The sequence below is a fragment of the Dermochelys coriacea genome, chromosome 4 (assembly GCF_009764565.3).
Source record: "Dermochelys coriacea isolate rDerCor1 chromosome 4, rDerCor1.pri.v4, whole genome shotgun sequence".
Taxonomy (NCBI): Eukaryota; Metazoa; Chordata; order Testudines; family Dermochelyidae; genus Dermochelys; species Dermochelys coriacea.
Genome location: NC_050071.1, coordinates 60,662,863 through 60,686,157, shown reverse-complemented (window position 1 = coordinate 60,686,157; position 23,295 = coordinate 60,662,863). Strand labels below are relative to the sequence as shown.

The following is a 23,295-nucleotide window of genomic DNA, read 5'->3' as shown; positions in this document are numbered from 1 at the left end:
CCTGCCTTCACTGTTGTTCTCAGCAGAGAGAGACTGCCCAAGCGGGCTTGCTTACTTTCTCGTCTGAGACAGTTACCAGTATGACCACCCACAGTTCTAGTTACCACACATCTCTTTTTATGCAAGCCTATTTTATTCTTACGGTAAAAGGACTAGAGAGAAGACCTATTAAAAACATTTAAAGAATCTACACACATGCTAACAAGTTTACAGAGATCAGCCCAACCCTAACATGGGCTCTGGTAACAACAGTCTTTGAACACTCCATCCAAGGGGTTTCTTTGCAGTTTCAGGTTCATATCTCCAGCTCAGAACAGGCACTAAGTCTTATGGGGCTCTGTAAGCCCAGTTTGTTCAAGGATTAAGGATTGGAGTCCACCAGGGGTCTTGCTTGTTTGTTGGATCAGGAAGAAGACCCTGAGCCTGTTTAAAACAGTCTATTCAAAAATCCTTTCTTTTTCTTGGTCCCTGGAGGATCCAGTTTGAATATGCAAAACTTTCCAGGGGGTGGCTTTTAAGGTCCCATAACTGGAGGAATTACATTAGCATCCCACTCCTCTTAGAGAAGTTGCATACAATTCCACAATAACACACAATTACATTTTTAATACAATGGACTCCAAAGATAGTACACCTAATTCAGTAAGGTTAACTTTAATTCCATAAAGCTTATCTTATTTCCATAAGGTTTGTCCAGGATGTTGCAGGATATTCTCAGTCTGTTACACCAGTCTCTATCAGGAAATGGTTAGTTTTCCCCCAAAGCATAAACATTAAGGTGCTTCCTAGAATTTTTTAAAATCCTATCTATCATATAGTTTGATATTCTTATTATCCATATAAATGTACAATCCTATTCTGAATCCTGCAAAGTTGTTGATTTCAATGGTCTCTTGCGACAATTAGTTCCATAGGTTAATTATATATTGTGGAAAAACAAAAAAAATCCTTTTATGACTTTCAAAAAACTGTTGCTGCTCAGTTTCATTGATAATCTCCTTGTAGTTTGAGCAGGTAAATTAGAGTGCCTGATTTACATTTTGAATTGTTAATTATTTTGTATATCTCTCTATCATGTCTCCTCTCTAACTTCAGCAGCCTCATTATTTTTGATGTCTTTGTATAGAAAATTTTTCCACGTCCACTTACCATTCAGCGTGCCCACCTCTGAACCATCTCTATTTTTGCTATACCTTTTCTGAAATGAGGTGATGAAAAATGAAGACAATATTCCAGATGAGGGTATACCATTGGCAGTGCCTTACAAAATGTAAAAGATGTAGCTGAATACAAACGTAGGTCTACATTTTCGATGTGTGCCTACCCAGAGATACTTTTATGAGGCTTGATTAGCTAAGGATGGGTTCTCAACACATCATGAAAATCCGAGCCCTTTAAAATGTGCCAGTTTGGGCATCCAAAATCCGTGTAGTCATTTTTGAAAATTTTGTTTGGAAGCCCTGATCCTGCAAACCACTACTTTGGGTATAGTACATTTACTTGAATGCTACTAAGGGCTTGCAGGGTCATATCCTAAGAAGATAAAATGGAAAAATCCCTTCCCCAAACCACAGAAAGAGGGAGAGAAAAAAATTGTCATACATAAACGTTTGCACCTTGCTATTCCCAACCAAAATGAAGATTCTGTACTGCCACTTTTCTGTCTTCTTTGTAAGTGAACAATACTAAGCTTGTTGGCAATAATAGAACTACAGAGTGAAAAATTAAAGCATTTTAAAATGAGGCAATTTGCCTGAGGTAAGAGTGCATGCTCGGAGAACACAGAAATGCCCAGATAATTCCCCTCAATGAGAAGAGAAATAAAAATAAAAGCAGTGTGCCACAAAAGCTTCCAGTGGCTTTTCCTTCAAATTTTACTAAAGGCTGCCATAGACACAGGGCAGATGAACTTGCGAATCTAGCCAGGGTCCCCAGAAAGTGATCATTCCATGCTGGGGAAGAATCCTCAGATTTCTGGATGTCTCCTTCACTACAGTAGGGAACTTACCAGTTCATTTTGATGTATTGCCGGGCCCTTCAAGAAACTTTACATATACAGGTAGTTTAAAAATCTTCCTGTTGTAGCTGTGGCTGTTTCACATCACCAGGTACCAAACTGCTCATCTCAGGTCTTTCTACAATGAATAGCTAAAGTTCATTGGTTCTTTGCCTTAAAGATCTTACTGCTAAATTTATGGAAAAGAGAGCTAGTTCAATATGTGCTTACCATTTTGCTGGTTGCTTTAAAAACTCAGTTTACTGTATTTCTGTAAAATGAGTCATATATGCTGCAGCTTTCTCCCTAATATATTCAGTTATTTAGAGCTTCTCTTCTGCAGCTTTCTAATAGTGATTGCCCCCAATTTTAAGTCTGCTTTCTCATTGCATCTTTAACAAGATGCAACAACAGAACAACAGACATGGATGTTTTTGTATTAGTATGTGATGTTAAGCAATCCCTATGTTTTGTGGTTAATTCTAGAAGTAAATAATAAATTCAGGGATATCTTTTACAATCAGCTTTCCAGAGCCTTCAAAAGATCCTTGTATTCAGGCAAGTTATTTTCCTTAATTGCTTAACAAGCCTAATTTTTTCCATCTCTTCCCTTAGCCTGTTGAGTTGCTGATGGTGGTGAAGTATTGATCCATTAAAAAGGCTTGCAGTGAAGCTTTTTACTTGATGTAAGTTGTCTTTTTAATTATAGCTATGCTGCTCTATAGTGCAAAATGCTGTAGTTAAGGTTGTGTCAGCACTTGCATTTTAAATCCTTTTTTTTATCAGCATTTAATTCTAGGCTATAAAAAAAAATTGCTCTGAGCTAACTTTTAACATGCACAAGATGTTGGCCTTTAGGGGAAATTTACAATTGTAAAAATCTTTTATCAGTATTTGGGTTATTGAAATATTAGCTTTTTTTTACTAGTGCACTCTTTGTACGTGTGTGTGTGCGTGTGTGTGTGTGTGTGTGTGTGTGTGTGTGTGTGTGTGTACCATCACATCTCTTCTGATTGTCAGTACAGCCCTGCATGAACATAACATTTGTATCCACAGATCTAAATCAGTATCTGCAGAGCTGCAGGGCAAAAGCAACAGCAAAAGCAACAGCCTGTTGGGGCTGCCGCTCCCAGGAGTCAATGCCCCATGCCAGCAGCTCCTCCAGCATGGCTGTACTGCACCAGTCCCACCCACAGCACAAGCATGGCCAGGGACAGCTGCCCTGAGCCTGGTGCCCACCCCAGTGGGCAGGGCTGAGGTGGTACATTCAAGCCAAAGGAACTGCTGGCTTGGGGTTCTGGCTCCTGGGAGCAGTGGCCCATCAGATTGCTGCTTCGCTGCAGTTCCCATTAGAGCCCTGCACCTCTGCAGATACCAATTTATATCTGTGGGTATAAATTTTGTATCCGCATAGGGCTCTAATTGTCAGAATACAGCAAGTTTGCTTGCTATCCCCCACACTTGCTCATTTTCACCAGGCTGGGATAAGGGGTTGTGGTGCAGGAGGGAGCGAGCGCGCCGGCTGGGGGTGCGGGCTCTGGGGTGGGGCTGAGATGAGAGGTTTGGGGTGCAGGAGGGGCCTTCAGGCTGGGCCAAATGGTTTGGAATGTGGGAGGGGGGGTCCGGGCTGGAGTGTGGGCTCTGGCTGGGGGTGCAGACTCTGGGGTGAAGGGGGCGTCTGAGTGCCGGAGGGGGCTCTGAGCTGGGGGGTGGGGCTGAGGGATTTTGAGTTTGGGAGGGGGCTCTGGATTGGGGTAGGAGATTGGGGTATGGGAGGGGGTGAGGACTCCAGCTGGGGATGTGAGCTCTGAGATGGGGCCGAGGGGTTCGGAGTGTGGGAGGGTGCTCCAGGCTGGGGCAGAGAGTTGAGGTGCGGGCTCTGGGGTGGGGCCAGGGATGAGGGGTTTGGTGTGCAGGAGGGGCTTCAGGCTGGGGGGGTGGGGCTTTGGACTTTGGGAGGGGTTTCAGGGCTGGGACAGGGGATTGGAGCACGGGAGGGTGTGTGAGGTGCGGCTCTGACCTCAGGTGGCCCCAGCATTTCCCAGGGATGGAGGAAGTCTGCGCAGCTCCCAGGAAGTGGCTGGCATGTTCCTCTGGCTCCTAGGCAGAGGAGCAGCCAGGGGTCTCCATGTGCCACTCCAGCCCACAGGTGCTGCCTCTGCAGCTCCCATTGGCTGTGGTTCCTGGAGCTGCAGTGCATGTGGGTGGGGGCAGCATGCAGATCCCTTCAGGCTGCCCTCCGGCCACCCCTCTGCCTAGGAGCTAGAGAGACATGCCGGCCGCTTCCCGGGAGCTGTGCAAAGCAGGGCACGGAGCCTGCCTCCCCTGCTGTGGCCAACTGGACTTTTAGTGGCCTGGTCTGCTGTGCAGACCAGAGCCGCCAGGTTCCCTTTTCGATCTGGCATTCCAGTCGAAAACTGGATGTCTGGCAAGCCTACATATATGTCACAGTTAAGGTCAACTGCACCTGTATTCCCCCCTCCTAGTCCACCAAGGGCACCTGTGATGGGTTGGATCACAGAAACCCCCTTGGGAACTGCCAACTGATGTGCTGAGATTACTTTTAACCCATTTTCCCGGCCAGCTTGGGAGTCCAGAAACTTTCCTTGTTTGAGCCAGACGTGCTTGCCTGCTGCAAACACAGACCCAGGTCTGAACTACATCCCACAAAAGCTGCAGGCTTAACTGAAAACTGCTTAAGAAGTGTTCTTGTCTCCAACACTCAGATGCCCAACTCCCAATGGGGTCCAAACTTGAAATAAATCCGTTTTACCTTCTGTAAAGCTTATGCAGGGTAAACCCATAAACTGTTCGCCCTCTATAGCACTGATAGAGAGAGATGCAAACCTGTTTGGCCTCCCAGGGCCTCTGTACACACTCTGGGTTAATTAATAAGTAAAAAATGATTTTATTAAATACAAAAAGTAGGATTTAAGTGGTTCCAAGTAGTAACAGACAGAACAAAGTAAATTACCAAACAATATAAAATAAAACACGCAAGTCTATGCCTAATATAGTCAGAAAGTGATTACAGATGAAACCTCACCCTCGGAGATGTTCCAGTAAGCTTCTTTTTACAGACTAGTCTCCTTCTAATCTGGGTTCAGCAATCACTCACACCACCTGTGGTTACTGTCCTTTGTTCCAGTTTCTTTCAGCTATCCTTTGGGGTAGAGAGGCTATCTCTTGAGCTAGCTGAAGACAAAATGGAGGGGTCTCCCAGGGGGTTAAATAGACTTTCTCTTGTGAGTGGACACCCCTCTCTCCCCCTGTGTAGAATCCAATTAAAAATGGAGTTTTAGAGTCACATGGGCAAGTCCATGCATGACTGAGTTCCTTACCAGCCAAGCTCCATTCCTGAAAAAGCTCAGATGTGGATTGGTGTCTCCAAGTTCATTGTTGGCTTAAATGTTTCTTGTTTGGGCACTTACCAAGAATAGTCTTTTCTCAGAAAGCTGAGAAGCTGCTTCTTTAAAATTAAACAAGACTATTTAAAATTAAACAAGTACATAGCCAATATTCATAACATCGAATACAAAAATGATATATGCATACAAATAGGATGAATGTATTCAGTAGATCATAACCTTTGCAGAGATATGTTACATGGCATTTGTAGCATAAAACATATTCCAGTCATGTCATATTTGCATTCATAATCATATTTCCATAAAGCATTGTGGGGTGCAACAGCACCCACTCTAGGCTCTGAGCTTCTCCGCCATTACCTCTCTTGGGGAGAGACCTGTGTCTTTCTATCTCCTGACCAGGGTGTCAAGATAGCACAGCTCCTTGATTTACACTGTGATATTCTCAGCAAGCCAGACTGCCTAATCAGTCCTGTGTCTGTGCTTTGCTTTCTCTCTAGAGGCCATGAACAGTGTAATTACTCTCAGTTACAAGTTACCGCACTGGCTCTTTCTAAGTAAGGACATTTATTCTAAAGGTGAAAGCATTACAGATAAAACGCATTAAAAACAATAAAAGAACCTATGCTAAAAAGCTTACCAGAGGTCACCTCAACTTAAATTTTAGACTTGGGTAGGTGTCAGTCCTTTAAAACACACAGTTGGGTTTTCTCTTTGTTACAGGTTCATTACGACCTCTGATTTGGAACCAGAACACAAATTGTTTCTTTATGCAGCTCGAGCCTTTGATCTCCAGTCTCTGAGAACAGGTAGTCAGCAAACAATCATTCACTCTTCAGGGCATAGCTTCAAAAGGCTGTTTTTTGGTGTAATCAGAGGTGAAGGCATTTGCTAACCTATCCCTTTGTGTTTCTCAGGAAATCCACTTCACTCCATTGTTCCAGAAGTCCATTCTTGTCTGGCACACTTTCAGTATAGTTCCTGGACTTCCAGGCCTCTCTCGCAGAGAAGTTGTATGCAGTCCTGACCCGTGATAATACATAAACTTTGCATTTAATACAATAGACCCAAAAGATACTTAATTTAATAACTTAATTTAATGAGATCTTCCAAGGATATACAAGAAATTGCTTTATTTGTCACAATGCCTTTGTCAGCAAGGTTGAACAATTCCCCACTATCATATATTTTTTCTATGTATAAGAACCTATACAACGAGTTCAAGTTACTTCTCAACCTTCTTCTCGATAAACTAAATGGGTTGAGCTCCTTAAGCCTCACATCGTAAGACATGTTTTCCAACGCTTTAATAATTTTTGTGGCCCTCCTTTGAACTCTTCCAGTATTTCATCCTTCATGAAGTGTGATTTATCCAAAATGGATACAGCATTCTAGCAGTGGTCTTACCAATTATGTGTACAAAGGTCAAGAGCACTTCCATGCTTCTGCTTGATGTTGCCCATTTTTACACATCTAAGGATCTCATTAGCTTTTTTGCCAGAGTGTTGCACTGACAGCTCATGTTTAAGCAAGTACCTATGATTAAGCCTATGTCCTTCTCTAAGTCACTGTTTTTTAAGTCAGTCTCTCATCCTGTAGGTATAACATCTCATCCCGCTCATTGAGATCTCCCCATTAACAACTGCATTTTGAGATCTGTCGGTGAGCCAATTGTTAATCCATCTAATGTGTATTCTGTTAATTCTGTATAATTCAGTTTTTTTAAAAAAATCAAAATGTTGTGCGATATTAAGTCAAATGCCTTGGAGAAATCTATATATGGTGTGGAAACACAGTTGCCTTTATCAACCAGTCTGTAACCCTGTTTAAAAAAAAAAAAAAAAAGTTTAACAAGACTGACTTTCCATGAAACCATGCTGCGTAGCCTCCTAGTTCTTTGATAGAGTCCCAAATTCACGGTTCCATTATTTTACCTGGGATTAACGTCAGGCTAACTGGTCTACAATTCCTTGGGTCATCTTTTTCTCCCTTTTTAAATATTGGAACTACATTGGCAGTCCTCAGTCCTTTGGAATGTTCCTTGATTTTCAAGATTTGTTAAAAAGTAACAGCTGTTCAAAGTGCTCCTTTGTTAGTTCCTTTAAGACTCTTGGTTGTAAATTGTTCGGGTCTGTTTATTTGAAAATGTTAATTTTGGCAGTTGCTACCTCACATGCTCCTTTGTTACAGATAGTAATCTTAATAATTTATCTACAAAATCACATGGGTTGGCTACATCCTCATATCTCATTCTGAATAGAGAGTAGAAATATCTTTTTAACATTTCTACCTTTTCTACATCACTGTTTACAAGTTTAGCATATGCATGTACTGATGGACCTATACCTGACTTCCCTTATCAGTTGCCATTTACTTCCCCTTTTTTGCACCCTTTATATATTTTATTTGTTTTATCACCACATTCACGTCTCTTTTTAGCCAGATTGGCTCCTTGCCCAGCATAACTTTTTTGTTTTTAAATGTCTGTGGAACCATGGTTTTTTGGGCATCCAATAGGATGTGCTTGAACAATTTCCAGTTTTTGTTAAAGTTTCCATTTTAAATTTGTTCCCAGTCAGTTATGCCAATAATTGCTTTAAGCTTTGGAAAACTGGCCCTTTTAAAGTTCTAAATATACTTACCGGTACTACTAGTTGTGATTATTCTATTTCCACTAAGTAAATATAGCTAGATCATGCCTTTTTTGTTTCAGTTTTCACCAAAAAGGTTAGCAGTGATTGGACAACTAACATAGTGAACATGAGTATAAATGGGGTAGGATCTGAGGCTAAAATATGGAAGGAACAAGTTAAGAATTATTTAGACAAGTTAGATATCTTCACCAGCAGGGCCTGACGGAATGCATCCTAGAATACTTAAGGAAAAGGCTGAAGAGATCATAGAATCATAGAATCATAGAATATCAGGGTTGGAAGGGACCCCAGAAGGTCATCTAGTCCAACCCCCTGCTCAAAGCAGGACCAAGTCCCAGTTAAATCATCCTAGCCAGGGCTTTGTCAAGCCTGACCTTAAAAACCTCTAAGGAAGGAGATTCTACCACCTCCCTAGGTAACGCATTCCAGTGTTTCACCACCCTCTTAGTGAAAAAGTTTTTCCTAATATCCAATCTAAACCTCCCCCATTGCAACTTGAGACCATTACTCCTCGTTCTGTCATCTGCTACCATTGAGAACAGTCTAGAGCCATCCTCTTTGAAACCCCCTTTCAGGTAGTTGAAAGCAGCTATCAAATCCCCCCTCATTCTTCTCTTCTGCAGACTAAACAATCCCAGCTCCCTCAGCCTCTCCTCGTAAGTCATGTGCTCTAGACCCCTAATCATTTTTGTTGCCCTTCGCTGTACTCTTTCCAATTTATCCACATCCTTCTTGTAGTGTGGGGCCCAAAACTGGACACAGTACTCCAGATGAGGCCTCACCAGTGTCGAATAGAGGGGAACGATCACGTCCCTCGATCTGCTCGCTATGCCCCTACTTATACATCCCAAAATGCCATTGGCCTTCTTGGCAACAAGGGCACACTGCTGACTCATATCCAGCTTCTCGTCCACTGTCACCCCTAGGTCCTTTTCCGCAGAACTGCTGCCGAGCCATTCGGTCCCTAGTCTGTAGCGGTGCATTGGATTCTTCCATCCTAAGTGCAGGACCCTGCACTTATCCTTATTGAACCTCATTAGATTTCTTTTGGCCCAATCTTCCAATTTGTCTAGGTCCTTCTGTATCGTATCCCTCCCCTCCAGCGTATCTACCACTCCTCCCAGTTTAGTATCATCCGCAAATTTGCTGAGAGTGCAATCCACACCATCCTCCAGATCATTTATGAAGATATTGAACAAAACGGGCCCCAGGACCGACCCCTGGGGCACTCCACTTGACACCGGCTGCCAACTAGACATGGAGCCATTGATCACTACCCGTTGAGCCCGACAATCTAGCCAGCTTTCTACCCACCTTATAGTGCATTCATCCAGCCCATACTTCCTTAACTTGCTGACAAGAATGCTGTGGGAGACCGTGTCAAAAGCTTTGCTAAAGTCAAGAAACAATACATCCACTGCTTTCCCTTCATCCACAGAACCAGTAATCTCATCATAAAAGGCGATTAGATTAGTCAGGCATGACCTTCCCTTGGTGAATCCATGCTGACTGTTCCTGATCACTTTCCTCTCCTCTAAGTGCTTCAGGATTGATTCTTTGAGGACCTGCTCCATGATTTTTCCAGGGACTGAGGTGAGGCTGACCGGCCTGTAGTTCCCAGGATCCTCCTTCTTCCCTTTTTTAAAGATGGGCACTACATTAGCCTTTTTCCAGTCATCCGGGACTTCCCCCGTTCGCCACGAGTTTTCAAAGATAATGGCCAAGGGCTCTGCAATCACAGCCGCCAATTCCCTCAGCACTCTCGGATGCAATTCGTCCGGCCCCATGGACTTGTGCACGTCCAGCTTTTCTATATAGTCCCTAACCACCTCTATCTCTACAGAGGGCTGGCCATCTCTTCCCCATTTTGTGATGCCCAGCACAGCAGTCTGGGAGCTGACCTTGTTAGTGAAAACAGAGGCAAAAAAAGCATTGAGTACATTAGCTTTTTCCACATCCTCTGTCACTAGCTTGCCTCCCTCATTCAGTAAGGGGCCCACACTTTCCTTGGCTTTCTTCTTGTTGCCAACATACCTGAAGAAACCCTTCTTGTTACTCTTGACATCTCTTGCTAGCTGCAGCTCCAGGTGCGATTTGGCCCTCCTGATATCTTTCCTACATGCCCGAGCAATATTTTTATACTCTTCCCTGGTCATATGTCCAACCTTCCACTTCTTGTAAGCTTCTTTTTTATGTTTAAGATCCGCTAAGATTTCACCATTAAGCCAAGCTGGTCGCCTGCCATATTTACTATTCTTTCGACTCATCGGGATGGTTTGTCCCTGTAACCTCAACAGGGATTCCTTGAAATACAGCCAGCTCTCCTGGACTCCCTTCCCTTTCATGTTAGTCCCCCAGGGGATCCTGGCCATCTGTTCCCTGAGGGAGTCAAAGTCTGCTTTCCTGAAGTCCAGGGTCCGTATCCTGCTGCTTACCTTTCTTCCCTGCGTCAGGATCCTGAACTCAACCAACTCATGGTCACTGCCTCCCAGATTCCCATCCACTTTTGCTTCCCCCACTAATTCTACCCAGTTTGTGAGCAGCAGGTCAAGAAAAGCGCTCCCCCTAGTTGGCTCCCCTAGCACTTGCACCAGGAAATTGTCCCCTACGCTTTCCAAAAACTTCCTGGATTGTCTATGCACCGCTGTATTGCTCTCCCAGCAGATATCAGGAAAATTAAAGTCACCCATGAGAATCAGGGCATGCGATCTAGTAGCTTCCGTGAGTTGCCGGAAGAAAGCCTCATCCACCTCATCCCCCTGGTCCGGTGGTCTATAGCAGACTCCCACCATGACATCACTCTTGTTGCACACACTTCTAAACTTAATCCAGAGACACTCAGGTTTTTCCACAGTTTCGTACCGGAGCTCTGAGCAGTCATACTGCTCCCTTACATATAGTGCTACTCCCCCACCTTTTCTGCCCTGCCTGTCCTTCCTGAACAGTTTATAACCATCCATGACTGTACTCCAGTCATGTGAGTTATCCCACCAAGTCTCTGTTATTCCAATCACGTCATAATTCCTTGACATCACCAGGACCTCCAGTTCTCCCTGCTTGTTTCCAAGGCTTTGTGCATTTGTATATAAGCACTTGAGATAACCTGTTGATTGCCCCTCATTCCCAGTATGAGGCAGGAGCCCTCCCCTCACAGACATTCCTGCCTGTGCTTCCTCCCGGTATCCCGCTTTCCCACTTACCTCAGGGCTTTGGTCTCCTTCCCCCGGTGAACCTAGTTTAAAGTCCTCCTCACTAGGTTAGCCAGCCTGCTGGCAAAGATGTTCTTCCCTCTCTTCGTAAGATGGAGCCCGTCAGATGCTCAGATGTCTGAGTCATTAGCAATTCTCTTTGAGAACTCATGGAGAGAGAGAGGAGAGATCCCAGAGGACTAGACAAGGGTAAGTACAGTACCTATTGATAAAAAAAATGGAATAAGGACAATTATAGACCAGTCAGCTCAACTTCGGTACCGGGAAGATAATGGAGTGAATAATCAAATAATTGATTAGTAAACATCTAAAAGATAATAAGGTGATAAGTAACAGTCAACATAGATTTGTCAAGAACATATGTCATAGCAATCAAATATCCTTCTTTGACATGGTAACAAGCCTTGTTGATGTGGGGAAGCAATAGATGTAAGTAGGGCTTTTGTTACTGTCTTACATGACCTTCTCATAAGCAAACTACGGAAATGTAGCCTAGACTAACCTACTGTAAGGTGGGTGCACAACTGGTAGAGAAACTGAACTCAGAGAGTTATCAATGGTTTACAGTCAGGCTGGAAGAGCATATTGAGTGGTTTCCTCCTGGGATCTGTCCTGAGTCTGATTCTATTCAATATCTTTATAAATGATTTGGATAATGTCAGAGGGAGTACACTTAAAAAGTTTGCAGTTGATACCAAGCTGGGAAGGGTTACAGGCACTTTGGTGGACAGGATTAGAATTCAAAATGATCTTGGTAAACTGGAGAAATGGTCTGAAATAAATAGGATGAAAGACAGTTAGGACAAATGCAAAGTACTACACTTCGGAAGGAATAATCAGTTGCACAAATACCAAATAAGTAGTGACTGCTTTAGATGGTGTACGGCAGAAAAGGAAGTGGATCACAAACTAAATGTGAGTCAACAAATTTTGTAAGCAAGATACAAGAGAAATTCTTCCACTCTTCTCGGAGCTGATAAGACCTCAACCGGAATGCTATGTCCAGTTCTGGGCACTACAGTTTGAGAAAGATGTGGACAAACTGGAGATAATCCAGAGGAGAGCAACAAAAATGAGTAAAGGTCTAGAAATCATGACTTACAGGAAAAGATTGAAAAAATTGTTTGTGTTTAATCTGGAGAAGAGAAGATAAATCTTCCAGTAAGTAAAAGGTCATTATAAAGAGGAGGGGGATCAGTTGTTCTCTTTATCCACTGAGGACAGGACAAGAAGTAATGGGTTTAAATTGCAGTAAGGGAGATATAGGTTAGAGATTAGGAAAATCTTCCTAATTGTAAGGGTAGTTAAGCACCGGAACAAATGATCTAAGGAGGTTGTGGAATCTCTGTCATTGGAGATTTCTGTGAACAGGTTAGACAAACACCTGTCAGGGATGGTCTAGAAGATAATACTTAGTCCTGCCACAATGCAGGAGATTGACCTATCGAGGTCTCTTCCACTCCTATATTTCTATTAATGTATGATCACTGATACCTAGGCAACGGTTAACGTTTAGGTCTGGTGATCATTGCTCTTTCTTGTCTGTCAGAATAAGGACCAATATTGACTTGGGTGCAGGATTTTGTGTTAAAAATTATTCTGTTTAGAAACTCTAAGGAAGTTTTGGTACTGGCTGCATAAAATGTCCAGCAAAATCTCCCTCAGATTATAGTCACCTTTGATATGTTTTTTCTCCTACATATTATAGATAGATATTTAATGAGCTTTAGGTTAACCTTTTTTCATTTCTGGACCCCTAAATATTTTCAAATGGAGGATTTTCAAAAGAATTCCCTTTGGAAATCTTAGTCTGCGGACCCCAGGTTGAAAACCACTATTCTAGTCTGATTAAGTTGTCTGTAACATATGTCCACCAGTACCCCATCTTTAATCCATAAGCAATCAAACTATTCTCATTCTTGTGATTTTTAATCTTCGATGACTAACAGGTAATTGTGTCTTTGATGTGAAGTGCCACCTTCCTTCCCTTTTTAGCCCCCATTCTAGCCTTGCAAAACAAGGTGTGTGTGTATATATAATCATCAATTTTAACATCCCAATCACAAGACCCAGCCCACCAATATTATGTAACTCTGCAAATTTGAACAATCCTCTGCCTGTTCTCAAGATATTCTCAAGGACCTAGTTGAATTTAAGTTAAATAAATGGTCCAAGTTTCTTGTGTGACGGGAAGGTTGATCAACTACATGAGACATTTCTCCCTTTTCTTATTAGCTTATGGGCTAAACCTTCTAGCTAAAATGAAGAATACTGAGCTCTGTTACCAACTCTACCTTGAGCCTGCTTCTCCAATTTAAAGAATAAAATAGTTTCCTGCTGTTCACTATACTTAATTGTAACAGTGATTCAAAGTTCAATTTGATGAACTTTTATTGTACTTACAATGGTTTTGATATGCTTACTTTTTCTTTCCTGACATAGCACATCTTTTACTGAATTGTTTTCAGTATTTGTTGTTGTTTCCTCCTCCTATTCCTATTCCTCCTCTCCAATCACTTGTATCTCTTCCTTCTTTCCTTACATCGGTCTTCTGTTCTTCCCCTGCTCCCCTTAAATCTCTGTCCCCTACTTCTCTCTTCCAGTTCATCCCCTTACTTTCCCACCCACACTCAATCATATTTGGACGTCCTCCCTCACCTTGAAAAAAGAATAGAATGTCTGCTCTTCTCCTTGCTGTCTCTTCTTCCCTATCAAGGAAACTCATAGCAAGCAGCTCTTGAGCCCCACTTATACCATTTGTCTGCTCCAAACTTCCACACAGCATGAGCACGTTTGTTTATCATTGATCATCATTACCAAGTCTGGCAATGTAAAATTACAATGACAGATGACACTTCTGTTTTAGCTTTAGCTTCTTGTGTTAGTAAGATGGTTTAGGTAGCTTATCAACAAATATTGCTTCAGTGATGAGTCAGCAGAATCCAGTATGGTTATTACTGGATATAGCATATAAAATTTGCAAATGACAGCAAGCCAGGAGTGGTTGCAAGCACTTTGGAGGACATAATTAGAATTAAAAATGACCTTTTTAAATTGGAAAACTGGCCTGAAATCAACAAGATGAAATTCAATAAAGGCAAATGCAAAGTACTACACTAAGGAAGGAAAAATCAAATGCACAATTACAAAATGGGGAATAACTGGTTAGGCAGTAGTACTGAAGAAAAGGATTTGGGAATTGTAGTAGACCGCAAAGTGAATGAGCCAACACTGACATGCAATTGCCAAAACAAACAAACAACAAAAAAAGAGCTAGTACCTTCCTAGGGTGTATTAACAGGAGTGTCATAGCTAGTATCTTCCTGGGGTATATTAACAGGAGTGTAAGGCATGGGAAATATTCCACTCTACTTGACACTGGTGAAGTCTCAGCTGGAGAATTGTGTCCAGTTTTGGATGCCACACTTCAAGAAAGATATGGACAAATTGGAGAGAGTTTAGAGAAGAACAAAAATGATAAGTTTTAGAAAATATTTTTTTTTAGATTTTTTTTAAATATTTTAGAAAATATTACCTATGAATAAAGGTTAAATAAATTGTGCATGTTTAGTCTTAAAAAGATTGATAAGTCTTAAAGTATGTTGAAGGCCATTATAGGGATGATGGTGATCAGTTGTTCTCAATGTCCAATGAGGATAGGACAAGAGGTAATGGTCTTAATCTGCATCAAGGGAGATTTAGGTTAGATATTAGGAAAAAATTTCCAACTCGAAGGATAGTTAAGCACTGGAATAGGCTTTCAAGGGAAGTTGGGGAGTCCCCATCATTGGAGGTTTTAAAAAGCAAGTTAGACAAATACTTGTCAGGTATGGTCTAGGAATACTTGGTCCTGCCTCAGTGCAGAGTGGGATGGACTAGGTGACCTCTTGAGGTTTCTTCTAGCTTTATATTTCTATTATTCTGTATAAAAAAGCTTGATAAATAAACTAGAAAGTGGTGTTCTTTGATTATAGCTGGTTCCTTCTTTCACTTTTTGGACTCTGAAGGAGTGATGGCTTGTGGTTATTGCAGCAGATTGTGTGTTAGGACAGAGTTCTAATCTTGACTCTGCCACTGATTACACCAAGTGTCCCTGAGCAAGTCATTTACATACTTTGTGCAACCGTTTACCTACCTGCAAAATGGGTGGCATACTAAAGCACCTTGCAGATGAGTTGACAGTTAATTAATGTCTAAAGTGCTTTGATGAAAGCTGGTGTCAAAATAATAAAAGTCGTTGTACCTTTATTGCAACTTTTTTCTGGTTATCTTTAAGAACTTCAAAAAGGTATTATCTCCCTTTTATAGTTGGAAAAACAGAGGCACAAAAAGGTAAAGTGACTTCCCAAACTCTTGCAGTCAATAGAAGAATTGGGAATAAAGATCAGATTTTTTTTTTGATTCCCCTGCCTTAACCATTAGACTGTGTGCTGCAACCCTGTCTGTAGAAAGAAGTAGACCTCTGTTACAAGTCTACAGCTCATCCTCTACTAACTTTTACCAGTGCCAAAAGAACTCTTGCAATTTTTTTTGTTTGGTTGGTTTTTTGGCTACAACAAAGTTGATAATTGGAGTACCACAGGATGTCATGGGTGAATCATGCACCTATTAATGCCACTGTCACTTGGGATTTTCCTAACTTTTTTGGCTCCATCTGTTTGCCTGGTCACTTTGTTATCCTCTTTCCTCCTGTGCTGGCTCCCTGACACACAGTTGCCAATACTCATTAGACTGCCTTCCTTTCTTTGTGTCACCCCTCCAACAGTTTACGATTTCTACACCTCTTTTCTTTCCTGAACCCCACCTCAGATCTTCAGAATTCTTGGTTAGGAGTTGAAATTGTTTCCTCGATGTCACAACAGAATAGATACAAAAGCATTTTCCATCTGATTTTTACTCCTACAACCATAATCATTTCTCATAATATCTTGAGTGACAGCAAAATATTTTTTATACCTGTTTTGGTTAGGTGGCAAAAACTGATGTAGCAAGGGAATGGCTAAACAGAATGGACTGAGTGGTAGTGCAATAGCAAGCAAAACCATTTCTTGTGCAGCTATGACAGCCTGCAATTTTACATAGTAATTTAATAATATAAGACAAGTCACTGGTTCAGTTTTTCTGTTTCAAAAAGACACCTTGTGCTTCACTAACAATTCATGGTTTTCAAATGTAATATGAAAAACATTCTGCCAAATCAATGCAAGATAAAAAATAAATTGCAGCATGTCAGATGAATTCTAAACAAAACATGAATCACAAACTACCTTCCTCTAATTCAAGTGAGTGGTCTGAATGGCTTTTTTCTCCTTTGAGAATTGACTGCTCATTCTCCCTGAATGTGAATCTGGAATCCTAGAAAATCAGTGACCAGAGTACTTAGGCACCTCCTTGCCAATTGGAATGTTTAGAATTAAAGGTAGGTGAATACCCTTGTCCTGACTCCTCTCTCATTCCATTTTTGTAACCTCTGCAGTAGAGCACTCTGGATCCCTTGACATGTGCATGTGCATGTGTATGTGAAAAATAAATGTTCTGGGCCCCAGGGATATATTGGTTACTGTACATAGGCCTAGCATTTGAGTGCTCTCTGCTACCTTGTCCTCAGTTACACGTATACATGTTTCTGCTCTGCAGCATTGTGATGCAGTTTATGAATCCCAGACTGGCCAGGAAGGGTTAATGAGGTGCTCCAGGCACCATCAGCAACATCTGATTAATGTGCAACAGCTATCAGGCTTGGAAATAGTGGTTAAAGGAAGAGAACCAGCTCAGTTCAGAGCTGATTAGAAAGGAGAGCAGACCGGCAGCTCCCATATTGTACTAGAAGCCTGGATGGGGACAGAAGTTGAATGAAGACCGTGGTCTGCAGAGGGTAGGACTGACACAGACTGTTGAATTTCTTACCGGGAAACCTGCTCATGAGTGCTATGGCAAGACACTGATGCTGGAGTCTGCCTGAAAGGAAGGGAGCTAAAAACTGAGCTCAATAGAACTGAAGATTATTTTGGTTTGTGTTTATGTTGAACTTGGACTTGGAGACTCTGCTACCCTGAAAGGAGTTAAACTCAGTGACTTGGCTAAAGTCATAAACCATCCATAAACCGAAGCGTGCTGAAAACTCTGTTTGGAAATGTGAGGCAGAACTGCTCTGGTGCTACATCATGAGGGGAGACACAGGGACTGCATTTGTGCCACAAGAATCTTATCATACTACTCTTCCAAAGGTTCTGTAAATGAGAATTGGTGTGGTGCACAGAAGACGTTACAGCAAAACCCAGCTCCTTTTTCAGAGTCTCTGGATGGAAACATGAGGAACACAACTCTATCTTCCCCAGATTATTTTGAATTCAAGACTACATGAGGAGGATGGCTTCAGTTTTGGACCATCCAGAACAAACTTCTTAAGTTGTCTTTACATGTTGGAAATGAAGCACATGGACAGGTTAATGTTGTTTATTAATGAAAGCTTTCTGGAATCTCTTTGTAGTGGTCCCTCACACTTGAGTAGGGGGGAGGCCACGCTGCCTCACTACTGGCAGACTGCAAGTAACCATCTTATATGGGAGAGTTCCAGCCCCTGGGCGGAGTGAAGCACAACAGTATTTATCCCACAGCCACCTGGCTGGGGCAGACAGGAATTAATAGCCTATAATTAGTCTATCAGGGAGCTCTGGCCCTCTGGGTGGGGCAGAGACACAAACAGTCTTTAGTTTAGCCCACAGCCATGTGGCTGGGGCAGACAGCTACAGTCTGTAGAAGGACTCTGGCTTTCTCTGGGTGGAGCAGAGCCACAAACAGGGCTCTGGCCTATATTCAAGGCAGAGCTGTAGCAGTCTAGGAGCTCAGGCAGGGGGTGAGCACCAAAGCAGTCTAGGGGCTTAGGCAGGGGGTGAGCGCCAACACAGGCCTCCTGGCCTATGGTGGGGAGGCTGTTGCTCCAGGGGTGGAGTGGCAGGGTGTAGGGGGACACGGTCCCATCTGACTCCACAGCGTCTCAGCCCAGGGCCCTAACAGTGGCAGAGTGATCTGCCACTGGGTCAGCGGGATTCCAGCCACAACATGCTGACTCTCACTCTGGCAGCAGAACTGGACTAGAGTCTGATTCCCGTGGGGTACATCCTACCTCAGTCTATGTGTAAAGTCCAGTGGTCCAAAGATCCCCTGTCTTCTCAAGGTCTTGGCCACTGGTAATGCCAACAGCTCCTCGGGGTCCTTGTCTGCCTCCCCTGATGGCAAGGTGTTGGTCCACTCCGGGGCTGAGTTGGGCTCTCGCAGAGGCATCTGCTCCCTAGAAGAGATATTCACTCTCTCCTGTGGCTCAGCAGCAACTGATCTCCAGTGCTCTCCTTTTCTACTTCCTGTCCTGCCCTGATACTTCTGATGAGGGGGTTGGGGGTGGATTTGGCTCCGCCCACCCAGGGGACTGTAATGATCCCTCGCACTCCAGTTTGGAGAGAGGCCATTCCATCTTACTACACTCTTCTTCACATCTAGTTTAAACTACAGCTGAAGTTCTAAAATTAAAGGGAATGGTGAAGCTTTATTAGGTGCTTGCATGAAAGTTCAGCTCTTTCCCCAGCGTCCTGCTCCTAAATGCCTGGTTTTGCCTATTCTGTAACAGAAAACCAGGCACGACAGAAGCTTTCTATTTATACTTCAGGAAAAAGAAATGAAGAAGCTACATTTTATTGAATGGAAAATCTGTTAGTCAGTATTACAGCTCAAAATCACTGATTACTAGTCATTGATGCCAAAATATTACTTCCTTTTGGGGGAGTCTGTGTGTAATATGCCTCTTATTCTTCATCAGCTCCAGAAGCCTAAAAGTTGTTTGTCTCTGTGAAAGAACAGGGCAGCAAGACGTGCATTGACAGGTTTCAGAGTAGCAGCTGTGTTAGTCTGTATTCGCAAAAAGAAAAGGAGTACTTGTGGCACCTTAGAGACTAACAAATTTATTTGAGCATAAGCTTTCGTGAGCTACAGCTCACTTCATCGGATGCATTCAGTGGAAAATACAGTGGGGAGATTATATATAAATCTCCCCACTGTATTTTCCACTGAATGCATCCGATGAAGTGAGCTGTAGCTCACAAATGCTTATGCTCAGATAAATGCATTGACAGTATATGTTGCATTGCACACAGCTCTGTCTGTGGTTCTACTATCGCTGCGTAGTTACATCAGTTGAAGAGCTTTGGCTGGTTCCCTTGTGTCCAGATCCGTGTAGAGGACCTTTTAAGAGCTAGACTCTTTTAGCATAAAGAAAGCTGAATCCCGTGGAAAAATGGTGCCGTGTCTCCTCTCCATTTTGTAGGTTTCTTTTGCTTTTCATTATGAAAAAGGTTTTCCCCTTTTAGGCAAATGCTCAAAGGTTGCCTGTGATGTGTCTTGCTTTTTGAGTTAAATAAGATCTTGTAGATTCTATATTTGTAGTTGCCATCTCTTTAAATCCAGTATTTGTCTCGTGTTTTAGCTATTAAGGTACATTATGAAGCTGTATAACTTTAAGATGTTCAAACTGGGCATTGATAGTTTTTTACTGCACACCAACACCAAACCTTTTTTTAGTGTGAGGTGATTTATTTACTCCTTGATTTTATGAATACTTTTAGAATTAGTTTATTTCTTTTGCATGGGATTATTTTGGAGGGTACAAAATGGATGTAGAAGTACAATATTGAAATACGTTTTTAGATGTAGTCTCTTCCTGTCTCATCTAAATAAGAATAATATGATTCTGGATATTGATTTTTCAATCCCACCAGGAAACAAATGACTCTGTGTATTACATGAGGGGGTCATTGTAGTTACCAATTTTGAGAGTTTTTTTTCTACCAGAGGACAGGTTTCAGAAGCTGGTGGCTACAGTAGAGTCTGTTCTTTAGTCACATTTGCCAGGGCTCTGACACTGCTAATGCAAGAGAGCAATATTACTAATAATGTGGTTCCATGGGTGAAATTCCACATGCATCTTCTGCAGAAATTTCCTTTTTTTTCCTGAACCTACAGGACCATTCATACATATCTTATCTAGTCCCAATGCTGAAAGGAGTATTGCAATCTCTCATTTTAGCTACAAGAAAGTAGATAATTGATAACAAGATGTCAAAATATCAGAGGGTTGGTGGTGACCATCAATACCAGTTTCATCAGCTGGAGAACTTGTTCGGGGACAACTTCACCCAAGTATAACAGACAAACAAAGTTCCTACATTTTTAGTTGGCTTGACTTTAGAACTGTTAGGGCATATCTGATTCTTCTGCATAATCCTGATTACTCAAAACGTAGTTCTCAGGTCTTGACAATACGTTAGCAATGACTTGTATAAAAAAAAACCAAGGAGGTACCAGTGTTACGCTGTCTGGAATGGCTCACGACTTTGTGCCTACATCGGCAGACACCCCAAACTGGTGGTTCATTAATTAGATTTCACCAATAACAAATGTGAACTCATGGACCACAATAACAGTCTTACCACGGAGTCAGACAGTCCCCTTAAACTCTCTCTATCTTGCCACCCAGACAAACTGGATTTAGTGATAAATGCTCACTTACATCAAAAATCACACCATATCAGGTTGCTTCCAGTCCCAAGAGACCAATCATTTACCCCAGATCAATGTACTCTAGATCCTAAACCAAAGACAACGCCTGTAGCCAATCCTGTAATAAACTAACCAGGCAAAAGGAATAAGAGAGTTACTTACAGGTTAAAGCAAGCAAACATGTACACACTAATGAATTACCATTTAGATCCTAAGAGTGACAGAGTGATCTGTCTATTCAAAGTGTCTTTCAGGGCAGACCCTGGATGCAGCTTTTGGGGAACCTCTGGCTTCAGTTTAGAGTCTCTGACCCTTCAGAGATTAAACAGCCAAAAAGATGCAGAGTTCAAGATGATGGGACGAGTTCACATGCATATCTCTTCTTTATGGATGGTACTTACAAAAAAAAAAAAGGGGGGGGGAGAAATGAATATTGAATAAACTCAACAGTTCAGAAAATCTCTAGCTCCATTTGTCATTGTTTTATAATCAAACAAGCATACTTCGCCAATAAATAAATAAAGCCAAGGGTTCATTTATTAGATGGCTAAAATGGTCATGGCATAATTTTACCATAGCAGAAGCCTTTTGGAATGTTGTGTGATCACTCACTCTTAGCAACCTCCTGGCCTGCAGGATCATATGCAACATATAAATAGGCTTGACAGTACTTTCAATTTTTTTATCATTTGGAGGGATAATATTGATGTTTTCTTTTCAATTTTTAGCAATTTTAATGTTCACAGTTGCACACAAATTGTGTGTGTGAGGTCAGACAGAAATTGACAGATGTTTAGGATAAAAAAACTAAAGCTTTATAACTAGGGATGTCAAGTGATTTAAAAAAATTAATTGTGATTAATCACGCTGTTAAACAATAACAGAATACCATTTATTTAAATATTTTTGGATGTTTCCTACATTTTCAAATATATTGATTTCAATTACAACACAATACAAAGTGTACAGTGCTCACTTTATATTTATTTTTGATTACAAATATTCGCACTGTAAAAAACAAAAGAAATAGTATTTCCAATTCACCTAATATAAGTACTGTAGTGCAATCTCATTATCACGAAAGTTGAACTTGCAAATTGTTGAATTGTGTAAAAAAAAAAAAAAACTGCATCCAAAAATAAAACAAGAGCCTACAAGTCCACTCAGTCCTACTTTAGCCAATCACTCAGACAAACAAATATGTTTACATTTTCAGGAGATAATGCTGCCTGCTTCTTGTTTACAATGTCACCTGAAAGTGAGAACATGCGTTCTCATGGCACTGTTGTAACCGGCGTAGCAAGATATTTACATGCCAGATGCGCTAAAGATTCTTGTGTCCCTTCATGCTTCAACCACCATCCCAGAGGATATGTATCCATGCTGATGGCTGGTTCTGCTCGATAACGATCCAAAGCAGAGCGGACCGATGCATGTTCATTTTCATCATCTGAGTCAGATGCCACCAGCAGAAGATTGATTTTCTGTTTTGGTGGTTTGGGTTCTGTAGTTTCCACATCTGAATGTTGCTCTTTTAAGACTTCTGAAAGCATGCTCCACACCATGTCCCTCTCAGATTTCGGACAGCACTTCAGATTCTTAAACCTTGGATTGAGTGCTGTAGCTATTTTTAGAAATCTCACATTGGTACCTTCTTTGCATTTTGTCAAATCTGCAGTGACAGTGTTCATAAATCGAACAACATGTGCTGGGTCATCATCTGTGACATGAAATATATGGCAGAATTCAAGTAAAGCAGAGCAGGGGACATACAATTCTCCCCCAAGGAGTTCAGTCACAAATTTAAGTAACTCACTATTTTTTTAACGAATATAATCAGCATGGAAGTATGTCCTTTGGAATGGTGGCTGAAGCATGAAGGGGCATTTGAGTGTTTAGCATATCTGGCACATAAATACCTTGCAACACCGGCTACCAAAGTGCCATGCGAACGCCTGTTCTCTCTTTCAGGTGACATTGTAAATAAGAAGCAAGCAGCAGTATCTCCCATAAATGTAAACAAACTTGTTTGTCTTAGCGATTGGCTGAACAAGAAGTAGGGCTGAAAAATGGGCATTTTTGCTGTTTTTGAGTGCAGTTATGTAACAAAAAAAATATACATTTGTAAGTTACACTTTCATAATAGAGATTGCACTACAGTACTTGTATGAGGTGAACTGAAAAATGCAATTTTTTATTTATTTACAGTGAAAATATTTGTAATAAAAATAGTATAAAGTGAGCACTGTACACTTTGTATTCTATGCTGTAATAGATATCAATATATTTGAAAATGTTGAAAAACATCCAGAATATTTAATAAATTTCAATTGGTATTCTGTTGTTTTGCAGTGCGATTAATCACAATTAATTTTTTTAATTGCAGTTAATTTTTTTGAGTTAAGTGCGTGAGTTAACTGTGATTAATCGACAGCCCTATTTATAACCATTGAACACAGATTGTCAGCATTATGTGACAAAATATATGAATTAAATAGCCTTAAATCAAACTCTGATAA

The 23,295-nt window shown here is 41.6% G+C and overlaps 1 protein-coding gene across 10 annotated transcripts in view; it reads left to right on the top strand.

Annotated features, from left to right (window-relative positions):
• FBXW7 (F-box and WD repeat domain containing 7) overlaps nt 1-23,295 on the top strand; it is a 275,764-nt gene that overhangs the window by 82,593 nt on the left and 169,876 nt on the right. For 2 of the 10 annotated variants that reach the window (XM_038399090.2, XM_043513142.1), the window contains 2 exons: nt 2,612-2,682; nt 6,088-6,173. The exons of 6 other annotated variants lie outside the window; for them this stretch is intronic. The gene's annotated coding sequence lies outside the window, so the exon portion shown is untranslated. The remainder of the gene's footprint in view (nt 1-2,611; nt 2,683-6,087; nt 6,174-23,295) is intronic. 2 more of the 10 variants (XM_038399091.2, XM_043513141.1) reach the window with 1 other exon arrangement.